Source organism: Rana temporaria, chromosome 2, assembly GCF_905171775.1.
Source record: "Rana temporaria chromosome 2, aRanTem1.1, whole genome shotgun sequence".
NCBI lineage: Eukaryota > Metazoa > Chordata > Amphibia > Anura > Ranidae > Rana > Rana temporaria.
In genome coordinates this window covers 279,802,772-279,823,360 of record NC_053490.1, presented here as the reverse complement: position 1 = coordinate 279,823,360, position 20,589 = coordinate 279,802,772, and the positions used below count along the sequence as shown (strand labels likewise).

Here is a 20,589-nt window from a genome sequence, read left to right as displayed (position 1 = left end):
AGGCTGTGGGGGAGCACAGGGAACCAACGAATGGTACAGATGGATCTAATCTTAGTAAATATGAATAGGGACATACCTGTATAAATACCCCCATCTCTCACACAAGGTTTAGACCATATTCAAAAAAGCCCATATAAAGACTTAATTAAAAACAAAAGTCCCAGAAGAAGATAAAGGTTGAGCCCCCAGGGAGAGATATAAGGAGCTAAACGGATAAACTGCAGCACATGGATGCATCCACAGAAAGGAAGCTCCTAAATGTCCCAAATCCACTAGAAAGATGTACATTAATGATTGCCCTTATGCCCCATACACACGATTGGACCTTTGTCCGACCGAATTCACATCAGAATTCATCGGAGGAAAAGAGAACATGTTCTCTATGTAAACTGTGATGGAATTCATCGGAATTTCTGATGGAATTACTCCGATGGGGCATACACGCGGTCGCAATTTCCGATGGAAAAAGTCTGTCTGACCTTTTCCATCGGAAATTCCGATCGTGTGTACGGGGCTTTAGTCAGGCAATGAATTTTAAAAATGTAATTAGAGCCATTTAGGAATAAGAGAAAACATCAATAGGGATTATAATAAACTGACCTTACTAATTCCAGTAACCTTAAATGATCAGCAACCATGTGTGTGACTATGCAGTCATGCAACAGAAAAGTCATACTGATGACTAGACCTTCTCCTTTTATGTCTACAGCACTCCCCATATTTAATTAATGTTAAGAAAAAGCCTATTCACCTCAGGGCAGTCTTCTGGAATGGATTTAATTCAAGTGCATTGGGAAGGTTGCCTGGTATGCTATTCACAGTGAGTTGCACCTGAGTGCATCAATGCACGTAATGTGTATGGTACCATAATGCACTGGTGTGAATAAGCCCTGAGTGTTAGAACATATGTTCATTGCTAAAGTATAAGTAAAGGCCAAACTTTATTTTTCTTAAGGGAGAGGGGTTTGAACACCTGACAGGTTTTTAATTGTGGTTGTACCCCCATTAAGGAGATTCATTCACTCTCTCTATTTGTCATATTTACCATTATCAGTGAAAATAAAAGCAAAAGAACAACTAGAATTTAGGGTAGTTCCCAGAACATAATAAAGGGGCAATTTTTCAATGGGAACCATAGTTCTTGGTGACCAGTTTGGAGGATTTGCCTCACAATTCTATGTGACAGGATGTCAAAAATATTTCAATTTGTCAAAAAAATTCAATGGGACACAGATGGCAAAAATAAGTCTGACAGGGGTTATATCCCTCCCCTTCTCTTTCCAAAATGAAAGAATTGATTTTTTCATTTTTTTCATTTTGGTTCCAATTTAAATTCATATTTGTGCTTTAATAAGCTATGCTGGTTTTCTAATCACCCTCAGTTACCCTTTCTATCTGAACTGAGCAAAAAAAAAAAAAATTGGGTGTGTTCTTTTTTCATGTATGTCTTTTTTTTATCACTTTAGTAGCACTTTCAAACACAATTCTCTTGATCTGTGAGTCTGTGCTGTACAATAAGAGCATTGTCAGATGGGCAATTTATTCACACCAGGCCTGTTTTTTTTTCTTAAAGCAATTTATTGCTTTGAAAATCATGGTCATTTTCTGTGGAATTGTTAGCTCACTAATTTTACCGTGGTTTGTAGCTTAGTGGCTCAGCTATTGAGTTTGTGCAGCGTTTCATGTCAGCGAACAGCACACCAGCGACAATCACTCTGCATTCATCTCTATGGCTTAGCTACAAATCACTGAAGGAAAACGATTTGTAGCAGAGCACACTAGCACAAAGCTGTAGCAAAACCTAAGCTTGCAGCAGTTACAAATTGCTTCCTAGTGACAAATTGCCAGCGACTTTAGCAATTAAATCGCTACAAATCCCTGTTAATCGCTGCCATTAGCGATTTGTAGCAGCGATTTAGCGCTGCTACAGAATAACCTGTCTGACATAGCCTCAACACTTTTCTAGGTCTAAAAGATTTTCCTTGAAACTGCATCATATAAACAATGACTTCCTTCTGATTTTATGAGCCTACTTCCCAGTATTAAATTGCTGTCTTCAAAGTGAAATATAAAATACACTTTTAGGAATTATTGAAGTGTATGAATCTCCTGCTGTGTCTGAGCAGCTAAATCTGGTCTTTTCAGTTCCTGAAATCAGTGTTTCACTTTCTTTTCTGGTTTGCAATGCTATATGTGATTGCATAGGCTGATTGCACACAAATCCAAACTCCAGCAGGTATAAAAACATCAAATCTTACATTTATGTTTCCATCAAAAAAATAAAAAAAAAACACTTTAAATGTATTTTTAAATGCAATTAGTGAAAGTGCCGGAATCTGTATTAATATTAGCTTCCTGTAATCGTTTGGCACAGTAGCATTAAGATTTGGCGAGTGAGCACTAGAAATGGGCAGAACATACCGGTGTCTGGTTTGAGGTTGGTTCTGTGAACTTTACTGACGTTTGAGTGTTGCATCTGTACTGCCTTAAAGTCAATTGGAACCAAACTTTGTAGTGGCCATTTTCTGGGCCAATAAGCAAAGGACTGTAATACAAATGGCATATGGTACTGGGGGGGGGGGGGGGGTTACAGGAGGACGGGTGCTGGTCACTGCAAGGTGCACCAGACTCAGTGTAGTATTTTAGCACTCTTTTAATAGAACAAGAACAAGCCAAGTGGCTACTCACAGGGAGAAGATAATAATCGGGCATATAGGAATTAAGAGTCCGGGGTCACTCTGCAGTCCACGATGTAAGGAGACCAACGATCACAGTAACCAGCCGCAGGAAGGTGGAACAGCAGTAGTACCTCTATGGGTATCCGGAAGGCTAGATGGGCTGACCATAGAGGTACTACCGCTGTTCCACCTTCCTGCGGCTGGTTACTGTGATCGTTGGTCTCAGCTCCTTACATTGTGGACTGCAGAGTGCCCCCGGACCCTTAATTCCTATATGCCCGATTATTATTTTTTTCCCTGTGAGTAGACAATTGGCTTGTTCTTGTTCTATTAAAAGAGTGCTACAATACTACACTGAGTCTGGCCCACCTTGTTTTTGTTTATTTGTCTTTCAGAGTTGTGCTTCCACTCCCAAGGCTGCTGCCACCAGTGTATACTTGAAATGACTTACCTTCCCCTCTACACGCATTGTTGTTAACCTACTTTTGGGACTTATTACAGACTTTACTTAGTTGATTCTTGTGCCATCTCCCATTTTCAAATATGTACAAAAGCCCAATTTTTTTTTTTAATTGCACTTGGTAGTGATGAGCAATTTCAAGAATGCTTTTAAGGGAAACATTAGAATAGCATATAATGCAAATAACACATGCCCTTATGCCACTTACACACACTGTTTTTAAAGGGGAGTTCCAGGCTTTTTTTATGCTCATTAAAAGTCAGCAGCTACAAAAAGTGTAGCTGCTGGCTTTTAATAAACAGACACTTACCTACTCCACGTTCCAGCGATGCGCCACCGGGAGCTCCGCTCCTCTCCCCCCTCTCCGGCCGGCGCCTCTATTCTTAGTGTGGGCACCCGGCCATGACAGCTTTCGGCTGTCACGTGTACCAGGCGATCGCCTACAGGGAGGGGCCGCCGTAGTCCAATATGACATATCGCCTAAGCGGTCCCTGGGCAGAAGGAGGAAGTGGGACAGGAAGTCCCACTCCTACTTAAGCCCCCACTCCCCCCCCTAAAAAAATGACATGCCGAATGTGGCATGTAAGGGGGCAAGGAGTGGTTTAAGCGGAAGTTTCACTTTTGGGTGGAACTCTGCTTTAATGTCATGGAAAAAACTATGTTTTTCTCGACGTGATTCTTGTCACGCCTGCTTTGCATACACACGTGAAGAAAAGCGATGTGGCGTACAACACGTACAACGGCACTATAAAGGGGAAAGTAAAAGTTTGGTGAGAGACGATTCACGCTTTTCAGTCTTCGTGCTTTTCAGTCTGTTACAGCGTGACGAATGTGCCATCTCCATTACAAATGCTAGTTTTACCAGAACGAGTGCTCCCGTCTCATAACTTGCTTCTGAGCATGCGCATTTTTTCCCGTCGTTAAAGCCTAGACACGACCGTTTTTCATGACGTGAAAAACGACAAGAAAAATTAGAGCATGTTCTAAATTTTTAATGGCCATTTTTCATGTCGAGAAAAAAGCTCTGGAACCTACACACGATCGTTTTTAATGACCAATTAAAAAAATAGCATTTTTCACATCATGAAAAGCGGTCGTGTGTACGCGGAATTAACGTAGGGTTGCCCTCTCATCCATTTAAACCTGAACACATATTAATTACACAGGTTCTGCGGCTGATTAAGGTGGTAATTAAACTCGCTTGGTGAATTATCTGCATTAAATTAACATCAGAACCTGTGTAATTCATATGTGTTTGGGTTTATAGGGATGAGGCCGCAACCCTACCTTAACCTGCCTGTGAAGTGGCACATCTGTATGATGTATACAATCTACTGCAGCAAAAATGACATTTACAAAGAATAAAATGCTGTTTAGATTGCCAGCAAAAGACAACTTCTGTCTGTAAAAAAAGATCTAGGGGCTCCCATCATCAATACCACACTTTGATCTCTGATATACGTGTTAATGTGGAACCACACACAAACAAAGTGTGAGGTTCCCTCTAAAAATACATACTAGACCTTTACTCTTAATCAGGGTCTAGTATGGATGCCAAAGGGGACCCACAGAATAAAAGAGCATTGGGGTTTTGATCTGGTATGGCTTTTGAGGGGAAACTCCTCACAAAAAAAAGAAAAGATAAGTGAGCCCCCCAAGTATAATCCAAACTCTAATTGATGCATACTGCCTGGCAATCCCCTGGTAACCCCCCCCCCCCCCCACACACACACACTTTAAATTATTTCAGGCCTCCTGCCCTCAAAAAGGGTCAGGGTAACCTTGCCTCTTTGTTTATATGGCTGAGTGATGTCCCTAGTTGCTAAGGACAGCACCTGCTGCAACCATAGACAGGAAGCTGTCATACTGTATATAGTAGTGGTAACAATACTACTAGTGTACATGACTTTTTTTCCCCACAGAGTAAGTAAAAGGTCAGACATTCTGAAGAGTGCCCAAACAGGCTAAGTTCAATCAAACCTGTGTTCATACCAAACCTTGAGCTCATCTCAAGTGAGCGCTAGAAGCCAATTAAGGCTTACATGGGGACAAGTAACAGCTGTCAGAAGTAAACTAAGCTGATTAATGACTCATCAGTCTGCTGATACTCTTTCATTTACTCTCTTGCAGTTGGAGTGAAGGAACGTGTAATGCTGTCTACAGGGGTAGCTGTACATTTAGCTGCTTGCCTGGAATTCATGTTCAAGCCTAGAAGTTATATATAGTTTAACCACTTGCCGACCGCGCCATAGCAAAAATACTGCTACAGCGCGGTCGAGTTACTGTGACAGGACGTCCCTGGGACGTCCTCGTGCACTTCCGCGTTTGCGCGTCCCCTGGGGCGCGCTCGCGGAAGTGTCCGTTCTCGCCGGGTCTAGAAGACCCGGCGCATCACGGATCACGGTAAATTGCCGCGAATCGCGGCTGTTTACCACGTGATCGCTCCGTCAAATGACGGAGCGATCACTTGTAAACAAACCGGCGTCATTTGATGACGCCGGTTCCTCCCTCTCCTCTCTGTACCGTTCGGTACAGTGCGAGAGGAGAGGAGGGGGGGGACCGCGGGGTGTCAGCAGTGCTGTGGCTGGATCTGTGACAACTGCAGTCACAGATCCAGCCATCCCTCCCAGCTCAGCAATACTCTGCCATACCCCCCATACTTACTCTGCCATACCCCCCATACTTACTCTGCCATACCCCCCATACTTACTCTGCCATACCCCCCATACTTACTCTGCCATACCCCCCATACTTACTCTGCCATACCCCCCCATACTCTGCCATACCCCCCCATACTCTGCCATACCCCCCCATACTCTGCCATACCCCCCCATACTCTGCCATACCCCCCCATACTCTGCCATACCCCCCCATACTCTGCCATACCCCCCGATACTCTGCAATACCCCGATACTCTGCAATACCCCGATACTCTGCAATACCCCGATACTCTGCAATACCCCGATACTCTGCAATACCCTGCGCGATACTCTGCAATACCCAAATACTCTGCAATACCCCAATACTCTGCAATACCCCAATACTCTGCAATACTCCGCAATACCCCAATACTCTGCAATACCCCCAATACCCCAATACTCTGCAATACCCAAATACTCCGCAATACCCCAATACTCCGCAATACCCCAATACTCCGCAATACCCCAATACTCCGCAATACCCCAATACTCCGCATATATAATGTTTTGGGGTTCTATGTAATTTTCTAGCAAATAAATTGTGATTTTTCCATGTAGGAGAGAAATGTCAGAATTGGCCTGGGTGTTCCAGAACGCCTGTTGGCGCTCCCTGCATGTTGGGCCTCTGTATGTGGCCACGCCGTGTAAAAGTTGCACACATGGGGTATCGCCATACTCGGGAGGAATAGCAGAATGTGTTTTGGGGTGTTATTCGTGGTATGCATATGCTGTGTGTGAGAAATAACCTGCGAATATGACAAACAAGTTTTTTTTTTTTTTTTTTTACAGAATTTTCGGTCGTTTTTCTTTTATAGCGCAAAAAATAAAAAACCCAGAGGTGATCTAATACCACCAAAAGAAAGCTCTATTTGTGTGAAAAAAAGGACAACAATTTCAAATGGGTACAATGTTGTATGACGGAGTAATTGTCATTCAAATTGTGAGAGCACCGAAAGCTGAAAATTGGTCTGGTCAGGAAGGGGGTTTAAGTGCCCAGTGGTCAAGAGGTTAAAGCTTAAAGTGCATGCATAGTAAAAATACCCCCCCCCCCCTAGTTTTGGAGAACGGGAGGCAATAGTAAATCTTCTAATGGGGACATTCAAGTGACAACTTTCTGGGAGAGGAATTCTCCTCACTTTAGACAGATTACTTCCATTTGTCTTTACCCAAATTTCCCAAAAGGGGCACAGGCAGGAAAAAAAAATTGAGCCAACCAGGACTCCATAAAGCCTGGTTTACACAATGAGATTATCAGACAAATGATCGTCCGTTTTCTTTTATTTTGCATCGAAAATTTAGAGGTTTTTTTCAGACAAAAACGTTACTGATTAAACAAAAATGTAATGTTCTGGTATCACACAAGGAAAATGTTCATGTTTGTCCCTTCGGATAAAGTCTGACGAAATCTGTGTACTAAACGATCATCGTATAATCAATTCAAAAGCAGTATTTTTTGTACTATTTTCTGATCACGTGTACTAGGCTTTACTTTATGCAGTGTTGACTGTAAACTTGCTTACAGAAGAAAGATCTCATTGGTGTGCATTCGGGTCTTTATTGTCAAGTCCTAGCCTGGGGTGGATCCTGGACCATGTTTTGTTTCCCAAGTTTGGGGGATCATATCCTATGCATGGGTGACCCATTCAAACTCATTGATAACTGGAATGTTTACAGACTTAACCAAATTTTTTATTATATACTGTATATTTTTTAGAATAGGGTTTAGAGAGTTTAAGCAGCTCTCTTTTGCTTACAGCTGCCCTCTGTGATAATACTGTTTGCATCTTTAGAAAATAGATTGGAAACTGCTTGGATTTTGTCTGTAATTCCTTTTTTGAGGATTTCTGTTCAGTGGGTGTACATAAAAAATATCACTGTATGAGCTCAATTGCTAAACAAAAGTTTATATCTCCTATCTCTAATGTGACTAATTAATAGCAAAGACTTTTCTTTTTGTGTTAGATTCTGTTAATGAAGCTCTATTTAACTGGAATTGATATAAAAATAATCACATTCATTACTTAGATGCTCTGTTTGTACTAATTATTATCAGAGCTTTAATTGAATTTCCCAATAGTGAAGTTAAAGTACTTTATGTTGAATTTACAGACTTTGTAAATACAATAGAAATTGACCACTTAGCAAAGAGTCCAGTGCTTTTTCTATTGTCTTGTCAATGTGGTGCTAGTCTTTAGTTGTTTTAGTTGGTCTGCAGTTGCCTTAATTTGTCTGGCATGAAGTGGAAAATGCAAATGACTTATGACTGAAGTTAGTTGGGTAGTGTAGGAGGCAGAGAGTCTATTGATCAGGTAGTAGTTTAAATATCTTTAGTTCCCATAAGATATTTCTGTTCATGGAACATTGGATTGTACACCCTATTAACACTAATCATGTCATAACAACACAATAGCACATACATTTTAATTATAAAATACATTTTAACCTTTATCACCAAACAACCACTGTTAACCATAAACAGACCAACAGGTTTAGTCAATTAAACTGGCCATACATGGGTCAGATTTTTTCGTTCAGTGGGTTGAATGAAAACAATCTGACCTGATTTCCCCATCCACACACTCAATGTGAATGTGGATATCCTCCCCCTAAGTCATTTTATTCTAACAGAAAGGAGACTTCCCCACTGTCAGAATACACAGGTCAATGCTATAGTCTATAGCCTGCAGTGCTGATCAAAAGAAAAGATAAGAACAGGGTGGTTAAACAGAAGAAATTTCACTTCCTGTCCTAAAGTCATAACAGGAAGTGAGAAACATCTCTCTAGCATAAGAGGAATTTCCCTCCTAGACAGTTGTCTCTGGTACAAGTGTCCTCAACTCAAGATTTACGCTCACTTCTTATTGCGGTGGCAATTTTAAAGTTACATCTTTCCCAGGGGTCAAGTCAAGTGTGGGAACTCCCACCCAAGATCCACTCCCCCACCCAAAAAAAATAAAATTATACGCTCATATGCAAAATTACTAAACCGCATGTTTTTTATTTTTTTTCGATCCACTGTTCCTTAGTAATCCTTTGTTACTGGCCGCTTCCTGTATATGGGTTCTTTCTAAATCCCGCGATAACTCGTGGCAGACCTCCGCAATGTCTCCTGGGAACAATGACAAAAGCTCCTAGGAGACATTGCGGCATGGAGAAAGTGACGGAATACTACCCGATGAATCCATATACAGGAAGCGGCCAGTAACATAAAGGATTATAATAACAATGGGTGATCTATAGAATGCGCCCTAAAAAGTCGCCCACCGTTGCGCCTATGGAGGAGTGGATGATGCCTAGCTGCTGTTTAGAAGATAATAAGTGAACAAAAAGAATGTAAGGTGATGAAACTCTCTAAGGAGTGTCAACAAATTAAAACAGCGCTATCAAATAACTGTGCATATTTGACTATATAAAATACATTACTACAACCCATATGTAATGATATACAGTGATAATAAACAAAATATATCCAGTTTAAGAAATAAACACTAAACTGTGACTGTAATAATAAACACCCGTGATTGACTTAAACGTGAAGTGAACGCACTGAAAGTGCAAGAGACAGTCTTTAAAAAAAATTTAGAATGTGGCCAAACAAAGCAAAGTTCATGTGTATAAGGATCCTGCGATCTTCAAATTTTTTCAAAAACTTCCACCACACCCGACAGTGCTCAGTGATTCCTCCCCCATCAAATGGACACTCACCGGATAGGTATGCCTCACACTCTCGTGTTTTGGCACAAAAAACCTTATCAGATGTAGTTGTTCCCGTCAATAAAGATGTAATCCAAATATGACATCCAATCAGTTCCACATATATGTCAGAGAGAGACAAAAGAAGTGCAAATAGTGTGATACCATCAAAGGTTTAATAGCACACCAAAATAAAACTTCAAACAGTGCACTCACAAACAAAATCTTGTAAAACAGCAGAATATCACATCAAGAAACTCCTTCAAACGTCAAAATGGTGAGAAGCGGTCACGGCGGACCCCCGATCAGCGAGAAAAAGTGAAACCAATTCTCCTACTCACGGTGCCATGGACTTCTGTCAGATGCAGCTGCACATCCACTTAAATAAAAAACTTCAAACGCACTCTGCATCCAAAAACGCAGCACTCACTAGTAAAATTAGACTGTATGACAATTTGAAGGAGTTTCTTGATGTGATATTCTGCTGTTTTACAAGATTTTGTTTGTGAGTGCACTGTTTGAAGTTTTATTTTGGTGTGCTATTAAACCTTTGATGGTATCACACTATTTGCACTTCTTTTGTCTCTCTCTGACATATATGTGGAACTGATTGGATGTCATATTTGGATTACATCTTTATTGACGGGAACAACTACATCTGATAAGGTTTTTTGTGCCAAAACACGAGAGTGTGAGGCATACCTATCCGGTGAGTGTCCATTTGATGGGGGAGGAATCACTGAGCACTGTCGGGTGTGGTGGAAGTTTTTGAAAAAATTTGAAGATCGCAGGATCCTTATACACATGAACTTTGCTTTGTTTGGCCACATTCTAAATTTTTTTTAAAGACTGTCTCTTGAACATAAAGGATTACTAAGGTTCGCCTGCCCCTGACAGTGACTCGAGCTGGGCATCGCCACTTAGAGAAGGATTGGCTCGGGCGGCTCGGCTGCTCTAGTCTTGCAAAGGGAACTGAGTTCCTGCTGCGAAAAAAAGTGCAGGAACTCCGTTCCCACGCGTTCCCGGAGGACTTGAGCCCTGATCTTTCCCTTCAATTTCTATTTTGGTGACAACTGTGAATCTCCTGGAAAAAAAACTAATACACTTTATTGTGAAATTTTGGGGATTCTTGTTAGTCCTAAATGTATGTTAATGTTCAATTATCCACTCTGAAACATATCATTTGTAACAGTAATGTCCTCACCATTTGATACATTTGATAGCTTTACTGTTAGGCCTAGTACACATGGCCTAAATGTCGGGCAACATCAGCTGGTTCAATAAAAAACGTCCAACATTCAGCCTGTGTGTATGGCAGCCAGTCCGACTGAAGCCTGCCATTCAGACGTGCATGCTTGAAAACCAGCAGCCAAACGAATCCCGATCAGCGATCTTAGCCAATGACTGAAAGCGCTGACCGGAGTGTTCTGGTGGGGGCTGTCCCCCTGTCAGAACACAGAATCTCATAAGGAGAATTGTTGTACTAACATTGGATTGTTAGTATAGCGGCTCTGACCGGAGCTGTCAGTTTTGTTTCATTCAACCTGCTGGTGTGTACTAGGCTTTACTTTGTGTTCTCTGTAAGGTAGGGTCAAAACTATGACAGTCAGAAGATTGTATCTGCTGCAAAATCAGCCCATTGCCAAGAGGCAAGGATTTCAGAGAAAGAACTATCACTGATACTCTTGATTTCACCAACTGTTTAGTGTCATGCAATGTCATTTGATACAGATGGTTGTGTGTCACATTTTTCAACCTTTTATGAAAGACATTTGTAAATGAGACAGTATGTTTTATTCAGTAGATGGGCTTTAACATTAAGCTTTTTCTTACAGTAATTAATTGTCTCTTAACCATTTCTTCATTTTTAGCATGCAATAAAACTCTGTAAAATTCACAATTACATATATTACTTTTACTGGTGACCAACCTCCTTATGAAAATGCTAGTAACCAGTAACCTTGCTGTCAGGCCTCGTACACACGACCGAGTTTCTCGGGAAAAACCAGCAGGGTGGTGGGAGATATTTTATTGCCGAGGAAACCGGTCGTGTGTACATTTTTGTCGAGGAAACTATCGAGAAACTTGACGAGCCAAAAAGAGAGCAAGTTCTCTATTTCCTCGACGGGAATGGAGAAACTTGCCTTGTCGAGTTCCTCGACAGCCTGACAAGGAACTCGACGAGGAAAACGATGTGTTTCGCCCGTCGAGTTCCTCGGTCGTGTGTACAAGGCTTCACTGTCAAATCCATGGTAACACTTCCAGGTTATATTTGTTGCTGAACCAGCCATGGGTGTGCCAAAGATAAAGCCCTACATCCTGACAAAATGTATCAGGGGGGAGCTGGTTTTCTGGCCAAATTGTTTACTGAAAAGCAAATAGCGGTGGCATAGTCTGTCGGGATCACTTAAGTGCTCCTGCTCCTCATTCCAGCATCCAGGGTTTGGCTATTGCATTATCCCTGTCTGAGTCCACCTGTAAGGTGATTGATGTGGTCAGTGACCTGTTAAAAGCAAGCCAAACTCTCAGTCCCTCGCTTGCCATAGTGAGTGATACCTGTGTTGTTCCCAATCAAGCTCCTTGTCTGTCTGCCCGGCTTTGCTAGTTTGGATTTCCCTGTGTATGACTTTGGACTGGATTATTGGACTATTCCTTAAACTCAGCATGACTTTTTACATGGACGCTATCTGTCTGCTAACTGCAAGTATCTCTTTGCTTTGCTCAGTCTGCAACTGCCCTGGTGTGGTGGTCAGGCACTATAGCATTGTGTATAAGTCCTGTGGCAACCAAGTACCAGTAGGCCTGCTTGTCTTAAGTGAAAGTGGGCTGCTATAAGTGAAGCACACAGTAGCCAGCTATAATGTCTGACCACCTGCATTGGGGTAGACGTGACATAGCCACATTGTTTTCTATGTACAGTATTGTAATTTCAGTCACTGACCAAGGAGAGGCAAGGAGTTGTTTTTGAGTCAGGGAAGTTTTTGAATTAGCATGACAGCAAGAAATCTATCATTTTTAGAAGTATAGGTCAGCAGGTGGGAAGCTTATTATTTCTCTTAACACAGGTTTCCTTATCATATGCAGTGTCTGAATGTGTCGTATCCTGAGTAATTCTAGTTTAGAACAGCTCAAGCCTATTTACAAGGTTTGTACCTATTCTTCACAGATGCCAGGTGTAGTCTCTGAATTGATCCTCAAAACACAGGCTTTTGTGTTCTACCAGCCTTAACCGTTGCTTTGAAATAAAAGCAGAGTCCTGGTGGGTGGGTGAGAGCCATGTATAGAAGTAATTTTCTGCAGATATAGAAGAACATACCACTTAAGTAGTTTTCACCTGAAGAGATCCATTCATCCACCAGAATTGTAAATTGCCAGCTTAGGTATACGTCCCTGTTATTTACGGAATAATTTTACTTTAAAACGAACCATAATTTTATGACTGGTACACACTTCACAAGTAATTCCTTGAGTAATTTCCATCTATTTTTATTGTGTTTTTATGCAGATGAATAGAAAATGACTTGTGTACATATGCATATAGTACGTGTCTGTTCTCTCTTAGAGTACCCAGACAAGTGTTTCATTCTGTTTCCAGTGTTTAAAACTGATTATTCTTCCAGCTTTCCACAACAATTACACTTTAAACGTACTTTATCAGCATAGATCCAGACTTTCTACATACCAACGAGCAGGATTAGTATTTTCTGAACACAAAGTGGCTTGTTAATGAAATTTCAGACTACAGAGAACATTGTTTAACCTCTATTACTGCATACTAATTTGAATGATTAGTGACATAATAGCCTTAAAGGATGCTCAGTAGTGTATATCACTATCTAATAAACTACTACATTGACTTTTTTTAAGTGGCAGTCTACCACCTTATAATGGCTGACTGTTGTCAATGAGTTTATTGCAGGAAAGAATACTTAGGGACTCTGTCATTAAAGGTTATGGAGGCTGCCATTGCTGAACTTTCTTTTGGTTCCAATGCTGTCCTTGCTGCTGAGAACGGGAATAAAGATAAGGAATTCTGACACCCATTTACAGCATGCTTATTCCAGGTCCATTACTTAAATGTATTTAATCAGACAGTGCCATGCAACAAGAATTTTAAAAAGAAGAACATCAATGGCAACTTTCATTTTTATCATCATTTCGTTTTTTTTGTTTGTTTTTTTTAGTCCTAACCATAAGAAATATCCTCTACAAATATTTAAAAAAAAATCAGGTTAACATAAAATATTTCATATAAAAGCTATTTCAGCTTTCAGCTGTGCTCAAATAAATCCTGTGTATGCAGAACTTCAATGTGTCCTGTGAACTCCAGTGTGTCCAATGTATATCCAACGTGTCATCACAATAGTAACATTATGAAATGTGCGTTACCTTAAAAAATGGGAAGGGGTTGCAAAGTAAGCTTTAGTTTGTAGAATATGGGGCAGATTCACGTACAATTGCATGGGCGCAGCGTATGTGAGATACGTTACGCCGCTGTAACTTACTTTTCAAAGCTTTGAATCCAGAAAGAATTTGCGCCGTAAGTTACGGCGGCGTAGTGTATCTCTTGCGTCGTAACAGCGCGTAATTCAAATCGACGAGCAGGGGGCGTGTTTTATTTAAATGAAGCGCGTCCCAGGGGCCGAACTAATTGCTCATGCGCCGTCCCTAAATTTCCCACCGTGAGGATGTCATTGTTTTGACGTTGACGTGGACGTAAATTACGTCCAGCCCCATTCACGGACGACTTACGCAAACAAAATAAAATATTTTCAAATTCGACACGGGAACGACGGCCATACTTAACATTGCTTACACCACCAAATAGCAGCTTTAACTATACGCCGAAAAAAGCTGAACGGAAACAACGTAAAAGAATGCGAAGGCCACTCGTACGTTCGTGGATCGTCGGAAATAGCTAATTTGCATACTGAACACGGATTACGACGGGAACGCCACCTAGCGGACGCCGAAGAATTGCATCTACGATCCGAAGGCGTATGAAGACGTACGCCTGTCGGATCTAACCCAGATGCCGTCGTATCTTGTTTTGAGGATTCAAAACAAAGATACGATGCATGAAATTTTAAAGTACGCCGGCGTATCAGTATATACGCCGGCGTACTTCCTTTGTGGATCTGCCCCTATATGTTTAGCTAACCTCTAATACTTTGGAAGTCCTTTGTCATATATTAAATCCTTGTTTGTAAACGTTTGTATTATGTACTGTAAATATAGTAAAAAAGGTAGAAGAGCCAGCTCACACTGGGGCAACCTGGCATCCGACTTCAAGTCGCCCCAAGTTGCCCCAAGTAGCGCGGTTGAGAAAATGAATGGGAGCCGTCTTAATGTACACTACTGCTGTCGCTCCGACTTCAGAAAAGGTTCCTGTACTACTTCAATCCGACTTCTAGGCAACTTGTACCCATTGATTTCAATGGAAGTCGCCTCAGAAGTCAGATCACTGTCTTAACTGAAGCAACAATACAGGAAGATAACATACATTTCTCAGCAAACCCCTCCCACAGAGCTGATTGTTGTTTGATTGGCCACTGGAAAACCTCCTGTCCTGGAGGCGACTTGAAGTTGCTTTGTACTGTCCTGGAGGCAACTTGAAGTTGCTTTGTACTGTCCTGGAGGCGACTTGAAGTTGCTTTGTACTGTCCTGGAGGCGACTTGAAGTTGCTTTGTACTGTCCTGGAGGCAACTTGAAGTTGCTTTGTACTGTCCTGGAGGCAACTTGAAGTTGCCTGATGATTCATACTCAAGTCATGTCCAAGTTGCCTCCCAAAGTTGTGCTGGAAGTCATGTTGCCCCTGTGAATGGGCTCTAACACTTTTAAAAAACGTATGACCATAAAAATAAACTTAAAATGTACATGACCCACATCCTATATAGTTTCCCTTTAAGTGAAACTGTGTCTCAAGATAAAAGGGGTTCCTTGGGGTCCTACAAGGGCCTCTTCTGCACTTTGTTAAAGAACTTGTTTTCAACTTAAATTGCTACCAGGGGAAATATTTACCTGCTGTTTTTGTCATAAGTGTCATAACAACATGTCTTTTGTTTCCCTACATCTGACTGGATTTCTGTGCTCACAATTTAAATCACGACCTTTCAGTTTTCTGACCCGGTCACATCTTTTTTTCCTTTCTTACAAAGTATGCATGCAGTTTGTTTTGGAAAGGAGCTTTCTTTGATATAAGAAGGAGAATGAATCCCTATTCAGTAGCTCACTAAGCAGTTTTTATGTTTGGAAGCCCAACAAGGTTTAAGAAATTGACAGTTTTCATTTAATAAAGCTGCAGAAACACCCATACGACGGTACAGTCCTAACTTGAAGTGCAACACATTACGCTTGGGCATGGGATAGTTGGTGCTGAAAACAAATGTGATTTTCACAATAAGCGCCCATAATCCATAGTTATTAACTATGGTATAGAACCAGGACATATAGCTAATTGAGTCACACACCATATACATAAAAGAGTCCACCTGAAGACTGTCAAAAGTCCATGTGGTGAAAACAAGACTTTGAAGACCAAAAAAGCTCTTGAAAATTCTGCTAAGAAAGATCACCAAAGTCACTTTATTAGATACTCCTTGCTGGTACCGGGTTGGACCCCCTTTTTCTTTTGATACTGCCTGTATTCTTTAGATTGTTGGAAACATTCCTTGACATGATAGAATAATGCAGTTTCTGCAGATTTGTCGGCTGCTCTCTCTCGTATCGGATGCGACTCTCTCGTATCCACCACATCCCAAAGATGCGCTTTGGATCGGGATCTGGTGACTATGTTATACGGCGACAGGTCAACTCAGCTGCGCGAAATCACGTAGCTATACGTGATTTCGCATTCCAGCCATTAGGGGCGCGTGCACCCCCTGCTCGCCCCTGGTGCCGACGCGCGTGTAAACACACAGCTCCCGGTCCTGTCAGGGGGAAAAAGGACTGTTCGTCTGTTCATACAATGTATGAACAGCGATCTGTCATTTCCCTAGTCAGTCCCACCCCCCCTTCAGTTAGAACACACCTAGGGAACATAATTAACCCCTTCCTCGCCCCCTAGTGTTAACCCCTTCCCTGCCAGTGGCATTTTTACAGTAATCAATGCATTTTTATAGCACTGATCACTATAAAAATGCCAATGGTCCCAAAAATTTGTCAAAAGTGTCCGGAATGTCCGCCATAAGGTCGCAGTACTGATAAAAATCACTGATTGCCACCATTACTAATAAAAAAATATATATATTAATAAACATGCCATAAACTATACCCCATTTTGGATATCAATAAACGCTTATTGCGTTTTTTTTACGAAAAATATGTAGAAGAATACGTATCGGCCTAAACTGAGGAAAAAAATCTTTTTTTATATATTTTTGGGGGATATTTATTACAGCAAAAAATATTCATTTTTTTTTTCAAAATTTTCGCTCTATTTTTGTTTATAGCGCAAAAAATAAAAACTGCAGAGGTGATCAAATACCACCAAAATAAAGCTCTATTTGTGGGGAAAAAAAGATGCCAATGTTGTTTGGGAGCCACGTCGCATGACCGCGCAATTGTCAGTTAAAGCGACGCAGTGCCGAATCGCAAAAAGTGGCCCGGCCATTGACCAGCAAAATGGTCCGGGGGTGAAGTGGTTAAGAAACCAGTTTGAGATGATTTGATCTTTGTGATATGGTACATTATCCTGCTGGAAGGAGCCATCAGAAGATAAATACACTGTAGTCATAAAGGGATGGACATGGTCAGGAACAATACTCAGATAGGCCATGGCGATTTAAACGATGCTCAATTTGTACTAAGGGACCCAAAGTGTGCCAAGAAAATATCCCCCACACCATTACACCACCAGCCTGAACTGTTGATACAAGGCAGGATGGATCCATGCTTTCATGTTGTTTTTACCCTACCCATCAGAATGTCATAGCTGAAATTGAGACTCATCAGACCAGGAACATTTTTCCAGTCTTCTATTATCCAATTTTGGTCAGTCTGTGTGAATTGTAGCCTCAGTTTCCTGTTCTTAGCTGATAGAAGAGGCACCGGGTCTGATCTTCTGCTGCTGTAGCCCATCTGCTTCAAGGTTCAATGTGTTGTGCATTCAGAGATGGTATTCTTCATACCTTGGTTGTAACGAGTGGATTTTTGAGTTACTGTTACCTTTCTATCATCACAAACTAGTCTGCCCGATTTCTTTTGACCTCTGAAATCAACAAGGCATTTTCATCCACACAACTGTCACTCACTGGATATTTTCTCTTTTTTGGACCATTCTCTGTAAATCCTAGAGATTTTTGTGCATGACAATCATAGCAGATCAGCAATTTTTGAAATACCAGCCCATCTGGCACCAACAACCATGCCACATTCAAAGTCACTTAAATCCCCTTTCTTCCCCATTCTGATACTTGTCTTGAACTTCATCAAGTCATCTTCACCACGTCTAGATGCCTAAATGTATTGACTGATTGGCAATTTGTGTTGCTAAGCAATTGAACAGGTGTACCTCATAAAGTGACCAGTGAGTGTATATGACCCCCTAATTAAAGAGAAGTCATAAAGTCATATTTAATGGCAATGGCAATGGCAACAATGGTATATTTCTCCACTCCTCCGTAGCGTCATCTGGCACTCAATGTAGTCCAGATTACACATGGATCAACACCTCCGGTCACCAACCACATGTACTCAAAGAGAATATAGTGAAAATTCTTTAGGATACCCTTTATTGCACTTACATGTAATAAGGAACAATGACACATTAAAAACAGGGATCCAGCCAACAAAACAAGAAACACCCGGGTCACTTCCGGTTTCACGATAACGTCAGTATTGCTCCTCCCTACGTGTTTTTTTTATCATATATGACCTCTTAGGCCGCGTACACACGATCAGTCCATCCGATGAGAACGGTCCGAAGGACCGTTCTCATCGGTTAACCGATGAAGCTGACTCATGGTCTGATGCGCATACACACCATAGGTTAAATAACCGATCGTGTCAGAATGCGGTGACGTAAAACACAACGACGTGCTGAAAAAAACGAAGTTCAATACTTCCAAGCATGCGTCGACTTGATTCTGAGCATGCACGGGTTTTTAACCGATGCTTTTGCATACTAACCATCGGTTTTGACCTATCGGTTAGGCATCCATCTGTTCAATTTTAAAGCAAGCTCTAATTTTTTTGACCAAAAGTTAACTGACCGATGGGGCCCACACACCATCGGTTTGGACCGATGAAAAAGGACCTTCAGTCCGTTTTCATCGGTTTTGACCGATCGTGTGTACGCAGCCTTACAGAGGACGTCTAAACATGTAGGGCCGAGGTATTTTGCATCCAGTCATGGACAGCTCTGGATCTTTCTTGGCACAATCTCAAGAGCTTTTTTGGTGTTCAATCTTTTTTTCACCACATGGACCTTTTACAATCATCGGGCTATCTCTAATTTATTGATTCACTTATTTTGGCATATGGGGTGTGACCCAATTTTCTATATGTCCGTTTTCTGTTCTAGGGACCTAGTATACCCACAGTGTGGACTTTAGTTTATTTGATTCACATATTTGGTACATTGTATGTGATTTATATATATTTGTATATATGCAATCAACCATATTTATTTATTTTGGTAGTTTAGTCACTAATTAAGGTTTAATGAAAGATTTTTAATTTTTGCAACACGTTATTTATAATTTTTAACACTTCTTTCCTCATTTTCATATTGCCTAGTGTGTTGCAGCTTTATCACTTATTTTTACCTGTTTTTCTGTGTTGCTAGCATGATTTTCTCTTTATTTAACCACTTAAGCTCCAGAAGGTTTTACCCCCTTCAGGACAAGGCCATTTTTTGCTATTTGGCATTGCGATACTTTAACCGGTAACTACACGATCATGCAACGCTGTACCCAAATGAAATTGGTATCATTTTTTTTCACACAAATAGATCTGTCTTTTGGTGGTATTATATCACCACTGGGTTTTTCATTTTCTTTGGTTGGCACTCATTTTGATCTGATACAAAATTTACTATTTTACTACCAAGTGTTTTGCTTCACCAAATGTTACTACATTCTTAATTTGAAAAGCCAATATAAAAGAAAAATTGAGATAAAAAAAGCATTGTGTGGTTAAAGCAATCATTTTTTGCATATTAGAATGTTGTACTCCATGCAATTGGGGCCATGGCAGGGATATGTCCTTTGCATACATAGAGTATGCTAAAAGGTGTCACTCCTCATCACTTCAGAAAGTTGTAAGGTATGATAATCCTATAAAACACATGTGTCAAACACAATGGGGAAACATACTGAATTCTGCCCACAAAGACATTAAAGAGGGGTTGAAGTGACATGTGGACAGCCTGTGAAAGGGAGCTGAACCCTGCAAACTGTGCATAGCACTCCCCTGAACCCTGCACTATGTATGTAGAGCTCTCATCAACTCTGCACTCTGTACATAAAGAACCCCTGAACTTTGCACTCTGTACACAGTGCACCCCTGAACGCTGTTACATAGCACAACCCTGAACTCTGTATTCTGTGTACAGTATAGAGCACTCCTAAGAACCCTTGAACCCTGCATTTGGCACATAGCGCACCCCTATACTCTGCACTCTGTGCATAGGGTACCCCTGAAACTGCGCTCTGTACATAGCGCACCCCTATACTCTGCACTCTGTGCATAGGGTACCCCTGAAACTGCGCTCTGTACATAGCACACCCCTGAACTTCGTACATAGCGCACTTCTGGTATTTTTGCCCCTATAAGATCCTACCACTGTTAGTGCAATTTGGCCACACCCATCGTTCAGTGCTGTTCGGCGGAGGGGGCACGGTTGAGATCCTGTACCTATTCCCTAAAAAACAAGTCCTAGATACATTTATTTAGTCTTACAGATACAAATGGCCCTTTATTGCAACCATAATGCTGATACGGCCCTCAATAAAATTGATTTTGACACCCCTGCCCTAAAAGGTAATTTATATTTAACTTTTACTTTAGGCATAGATTTTTGTTGTATAATTACATTGGTCCAGCTTGGAATAATGA

General features: G+C 41.1%; 1 protein-coding gene across 1 annotated transcript in view; it reads left to right on the top strand.

Moving 5' to 3' along the window:
- The window catches only part of CSMD2 (CUB and Sushi multiple domains 2), a 1,186,454-nt gene that overhangs the window by 717,583 nt on the left and 448,282 nt on the right, over positions 1-20,589 (top strand). The gene's annotated exons all lie outside the window — the stretch shown is intronic.